Source organism: Stigmatopora argus, chromosome 13, assembly GCF_051989625.1.
Source record: "Stigmatopora argus isolate UIUO_Sarg chromosome 13, RoL_Sarg_1.0, whole genome shotgun sequence".
Lineage (NCBI taxonomy): Eukaryota > Metazoa > Chordata > Actinopteri > Syngnathiformes > Syngnathidae > Stigmatopora > Stigmatopora argus.
In genome coordinates this window covers 13,665,498-13,671,924 of record NC_135399.1, presented here as the reverse complement: position 1 = coordinate 13,671,924, position 6,427 = coordinate 13,665,498, and the positions used below count along the sequence as shown (strand labels likewise).

At 43.2% G+C, this 6,427-nt stretch overlaps 1 protein-coding gene across 2 annotated transcripts in view; it reads left to right on the top strand.

Annotated features, from left to right (window-relative positions):
* Nucleotides 1–6,427, top strand: part of ccdc80 (coiled-coil domain containing 80) — a 31,825-nt gene that overhangs the window by 2,368 nt on the left and 23,030 nt on the right. The window contains exon 1 of one of the 2 annotated variants that reach the window (XM_077617794.1): nt 4,755–4,875. The exons of the other annotated variant lie outside the window; for it this stretch is intronic. The gene's annotated coding sequence lies outside the window, so the exon portion shown is untranslated. Of the gene's footprint in view, nt 1–4,754; nt 4,876–6,427 lie in introns of those variants that run through there. 2 annotated transcript variants of the gene reach the window in all.

The following is a 6,427-nucleotide window of genomic DNA, read 5'->3' as shown; positions in this document are numbered from 1 at the left end:
TGAATATTGGCAGCATAATTGTTATTTGTAGCATGTTAGCTACAAATAACGTAATATTTGTAGCATGTTAGCTACAAATAACAATTATGCTGCCAATATTCATTCAGACCGAATTGTTTTTTTGGAATCAAAAATATGTTTTTTTTAAAAAAACGTTTTCATCCCAAAATTTCTTGTTAAAAATGGAAAATTTGGCGAAAAAACATGTAAAAAGCTATTTGAATATTTACTGCTTTTTAATTGAAAAAGAAGAAATCTCATGCTATACTATATGGAAGTTGTCTCTATTTCAGCGTATATTTGGTGAACATAAATCCTATTACATATATATTTACGTGTTTGAACATTAGACGAAAGCAAGTGCTGGTAGAACCGAGAGAGAGAGAATGGGGGAGAGAGAGAGAGAAAGAAAGAGAGAGAGAGAGGTTGAAGGCCTTGATGATGGATCGCCCACACATATTCCTTCCACTTCTCCATCACTCCATTACCTCGGCGCAAAGGCTTCCGCCGAGAGAGGCCTATTAACGCGGTGGCGGAGAAAGCCCGAGCGCTGTTCAGCCCACGCCGAGTGGTCCTCCTTCACCCTCGTACTCCTACACATGCACACAACGGGTGCGCCAGAAGAGGCGGTGGGCGGTGGGCGCTCTGGCGGACGTTCAAGTGCAACCATTTTCCCCCCAAGAGGAACCCAAGACGATGCCACCCAGAAGAAGCCTTTTAGTTTGGCGCGCCGAAGAGGCAGGAAGTGGCTGACCCTCACGCCACCCGGGTATTACCCAGGGATGCCGTATTTGGAGATAAGTCGCTCGTTTTTAAGGAAATGTCGATATTCAGACCCCATCCTATACCTCGGAAATGTATGAAATTGCTACGTTAGCGTTTATTTTTTGGCCAACTTTCAAAATTTCAAGAGTAAGTTTTCGTTTTTTGAGCAAATTTACCTTGCAGAAGTGGTCTGATAATATTTTTTTGATAGAATCTTATCAAATAGGGTGGAATAATAAATGATCAAGACTTGCAAAAACCCAGATCTAGTGAAATTGTGCCATGAAAAATAATTCGCGTGAAAGTTTGCCCCCCCCCCCCCCCCTGCAATGTTAAACCACTAGGCAGTGTATGACCCAATTGAAAATGGTAGTGGAGAGTCGTTGTCCTTATCGTGCGGTGAGTTGAAATACAAAATTGAAAACGGGTCAGAGGAAGAAGAACATTCATTTTTTAAAATTAAATTCGGTTCAATTACACTTTATATGCAGTATAAATGCGAAATATCCTGTGAAAATGCATCTGTCCTCATGTAAACAGTCCGAATCACTACATTATCATTACAGCAAGTGAGCCGCTATCACAAAAAGCACATTTGAGACGTATTAATTCCAGCATAGCAAAAAAAAGCTCTGTCTGACACCCTAATTAAGCACAGTCACTTTCCTCGCCATTTGCCCGACGGTATGTTTTCAACTGGCGTCTTTTCCATTTGAGAAGTCACCATCTATCATTAATCTTTCACTTAATGCGGATGACGACAAGTTTGAACTTCTGTAAAATGTACAAAAACAAAAGCAAGAGCAATTCTATTCACACTCAGATGAAAAAGGCAGCTTGGTGGAGAAAAGGAAACATTTTTCTTTCAGCCTGGCTTTGGCATGTTTCTCTATTGTGGACATAATGTGGTGGACTTACTTGTCTCTCGCAGAGGCGTCTCTCTCGTTCCTTCGTTCCTTCGTTGGTTCCTTCGCCAGCTCTTTTGTCCTTGGGAAAGTTTGTCGCCGTGATGACAGGGAGTCGCTCGCACAAAGCACCCGTCCTTGGCTGCATTGTGATGATTTCAACGGAGACAAAAGCGTTTCGAAGTGGGGGGAAAAAAAAAGATTTGCTATTGTAAACAAGCAGTGCCGCCGCTAAGAAATACATTTTTTTCCAGAAGGCATTGAACTATCCACGTAATCGCGAAAATATAATTGTGAGATCTCAAATCCCATATTTTAATTTTCTGTACTGCATGTTTGCAAGAGGGTTGCGAGGGTGCTGGAGCCAATCTCAGAAAACTGTAAGCTTCAATATTGGTGGCGTGCCAATGGCAGGGTGCGAGAAGACAAACGGCCAATCGCTCACACCTCGAGATAATGTAGCATCCAATTAGCCTAGCATGGAGGTTTTGGGGATGGAAAGCGGATTACCTGGAGAATACCCACGCAAGCCCAGGGGGAACATGCAAACTTGATGCAGGAAGCCTAACTCAGAACTGGGAGGCCGGCGTTAATTTTTTCTACTGAAAAAAAAAAACAAAGGAAAAAGTGACCAATCACTGTAAAGTTAAGAAAATCAAAACTGAGATGACTTCATCAGATTGAATTTTTTAAAAACTAGATACCAGAATCCTACATTTATTGTAAAGGATGGAGAGCCTCTGTTTAAATGACTACCTCCATCTAGTGTTAAAACTGAGCAATGCAACAGACTGTAGGTTGGATTTAGGATTCTTTTGTAGGCCATATCTTCACTTTGTTTATTTTGAAATACAATGTTTCAATCACCGTCATGGTTCTCTCTGATCAAACTATTTAGTCCAAAAATATATTTAGAAAATATCCCTGTTTATTTATTTTCTTAATTTTTTTTTGCTTGCACATACACAGTACGCACAGATGGACTGGGGCGCTCTGCCTGAGCCGGCGGATTAAGACGGAAAAAAAAAAAGTCTTTATTTTCCCAAGTAAATAGCAGCAGATGAAAATGAATGAAATGAAAACAAAGGAATGTTGACCGCTTGAAACGTCCACACGTCACTCGCGTAAAATCAAAGGCGGGGGTCTTCAACATGTGTCTTTGTGATTTCCCTTTACCTTGACCGAGGAATTCCCCTGCTGCTTTTCCCCCCGTCTCCCACTCTTTTCTCAACCTTTGACAGTAAAGCGGCCATGATGGCCAAAGTGCTTTATTTCGCGTGACTTCTGGGATGTCCAAAGGAAGGAAGATGCTGCTCTTGCGTCATTAAATCAAAGACTGTAATGTGTTCAGTTTTGAAGGGAACGCAAGTGTGCATTTTGACTTCAAATTTACATTAAGCAGAGCCACTTGAGTAACCCAAACTCGTAAGGTCGCCAGCCCGCGGGCATCGAACCCTGCATCTCAGAAGTGTGAGGTGGACTTGTTACCCATTGGCGGCTTAGTGATGAGCCTCCAAGAGTGAAAATAGCAACAGGTGAGGAGGAGGAAGCGGCCTCTGCGGAAATGAAGGTCGCTCCACCATTGTGTGCCAGCTTTGCCTGCTTTGCCTGCCGGCCTGCCAACCTGCCAACCTGCCTCCTCCCAGCTGCTTTCTCCACCTACGTTGTCCTCCGCCTTCCCACTCCATCCTCCCTCGTCCTCCTCGTCCTCCTCCTCACATCAAAGACGCCAATGCCCTTAGTCTAAATGTGACTTTTTCATTGTTTGACTGAGCCCAACAGAGCCTCTCAAAGTCCCTTTCCATTTTTTTCCTTCTTCTCGAGGACTGCATCAGTGTGCAAAGCATTCAGTTCCAAAGGGCAAAGTACTTCAGATTTTAAAAGCGATCTCTTCCTACGTTTTATATGATTTATGCATATTTAAAAGAATCAGGAAATCAAGCTCCGTCAACCAAATTTGAACCAAAACAGCTTCATTTATAGGCAATGGATGCATTTCCAATGGGGACAAATGACCTAATATATCAGCAAAATTACCCAGAAATATTATTCATTCATCTCCCATTCTGCTTATTCTCACCGGGTTGCAGGGGTGCTGGAGCCTAGCCCAGCTGACTATAGGTGAAACTGTACAACTAACTCACAATTATGCAAAAAAACAAAAAATGAAAACACACAAACTACAATAAATCTGGCACAATCTAAAAGAAATCAGGGGAAATGTGAAAAACTAGCTCGAAAGGCAAAACAAACTCCAAAAACTGAAGAAAACCTGCACAATAGGTCTCTGACTGCCATTGACGGTACCAGACGTCCAATCCATGTGGACTGGGAAAGGCGAATGAAAAATGTTCACGGCTCATACCCCCGTCATTTTCTTAACATTTATTTTTAACAACAACAAATGAAGCTCATTCATTGTAAAAAACGCATACGACAGAGGAGAGGAAAAAACTAGCGGCTTATAGTCCAAAGAATACGGTTATCCAAATGAAAAAATGGCTTCTCTAGGAATCCCTCGGAAAAGCTGTCCGATTACAGTGCGGCGGGAGGGGCGGCTCCGTCCGGTAGGGGTCAGGTGGGTCACATTCCCCAGGAAGAGAATGTGGAGACCAAGGCGGAAAAGACGGGACCCAGCCCCGCCCCTCGCCGCGGCCCGGTGTTGCCTGTTGCCTGGAAACCAAACAGTCGTCCTCACTTTTTCTTCTCTCTGCGCCTTTCTTTGCGCCGGCAAAACCTTGGGCTTTCGTAACCGTGTGCTGTTAAAAGGAGAAGCCTTGAACTAGTGAGGGGGGTGCGCTCACCCGCAAAAACACCCGTGCTGGCCTCGGGCGAGGTTGGCGATAACCACGCGACAAGGAAATCGATCGATTTGACAGTAGAAAGCGGAAAAACAAGCTCCTTTTATCCTTCTGACGTCCATTAAATGAGTTTATCACCTGTACACGACCAATCGGTTCGCTCGTTTGTTTCGCCGCCATCCCTCACGTTTTTTTGGTTTCTCATTTTATCTATTTTTCTTTATCATTTCCTTTGGTTTTAGTGCCAAGGGGCAATGATGGATTGTGATGCGAAGCGCTTATTGTTTTACGAAGGACACCGGTGGCGACTGGGCGACGCCAGGCGTTCGCAGGCCGCCCGCGGTGGGGTGAAATACCACCACCAGACAGAAGGCCACGATACACGCTCCATCTGGACACGCGCTGTAAGTGAGAGTGCGAAAGAAGAAGAAAAAAAACATAGACGCGTGAAAAGTAAAGCATTAAAGCAGTCCTTCAACAAAGATAAGCAGGTTTGCCAATATACAAAATGATCTTTGATGGTGTGGGGATGCTTTGCTCTCCATAGCCTGGGGTCACTACCTAAAAGGGTAAATGAGCATTTCCAAATGGTGGTCTAGTGCCGTCAATGGCGGAAATATACAACAACTAAGTGTAATGTTTGCCCTTTTTTTCTATTTTGTTAGAATTTTTTGGGGGTGGTGTTTTTGCCAATTTCTGATGGATTTTTATTTTATTGTTTTCACACTTTTTTGGCTTTCCGTGGCTTTTTGTTTTAGTTTTCTATGCTTTTTCAAATTGTTTCATGTTTTGGGGATTCCTGCTCATTGGTCACTTTTTGTAGAGTTTAAGCTTTCTTTTTTTAACTTAGTTTATCTTATTCAAGTTGTTTTTTTCAAATTTTGGTAGAATCACATTTTTGTGTATCTTGATTTGCTGAATTCTTTGTATAAATTCACACGTATAGATTATGTCAATGGGATCTAAAATGGGAGAAGACGTTCATTTCGAAAATTGAATTGTCCATGCAATTGCAATTGGCTTTTTTTGTTGCAAATCCCACAACCGTAAATGTCAGGGGTACAACGCAAAGTATGCCTTTCCGGAACGTTTGGGCTATGCGGCGCAGGAAGAAAAAAAACGCAAAGAGAAACCAAATGATGTGAGAGCTTTGCAGAGTGAAGCATCCCTACAACGAGGTGTTAGTTGTTTTTTTTTCTTCTTCTTCTGTGGGACGAGTAGAGGAACGGCCCCCGCCTAAAATCCTGCAAAGTCACACATGCGCAGGGTGTTTTTGCAAATTGACCCGCGAGCCCTCGCTCATCTGCAAACGTTATGTAAAGGGAGCGAGAACGGCCGACGTCCTCCCACGGACGGACGCACGCACGCCTGCACACTCACGACTTGTTCCGCGCTGCGCATACTTCTTGCTTACATTTCAGAATGCAAGTAGGATGCAACGCGTGCGTGCGCGACCGCGTGAGAATGACATCTATGACTTGTTGACGTAAAACGCAGGATTTTTGGGAACCTGAGGCTGTGGGTGGGTTTAAATGGGTTTCTGTATCTAGGGAGGTAGGGACTAGTTGCGGTTGTACTTGCGTACTTATGTGACCACTTACTTATTCATGCTCACTACTTATCTATGTTGACTACTACTTATCTATTATGTTGACATCTTTCTTTCTCGTTCTTATTTCACTATATATATCACTCGGGGGTGATGCGATGTATCCATAACGGCAGAATGCCAAATTACGAGTCCGAAATGATCACTTATTTGGGTCTTTTGCCGAGAAAACGCACCTTACAGAGATGCACTACCAATTTCGTCATACGCAGTTTCTGGGTGTGATGACAAGTAGGCTTTTGTTGTTGATGATGGCGACAGGGCCTATGTCCGATTATTATTATTATTCTCGTTGTTATTTGTGCACTTCCCTACTCATGTTGTTGACTATTTATTATGACTACTTA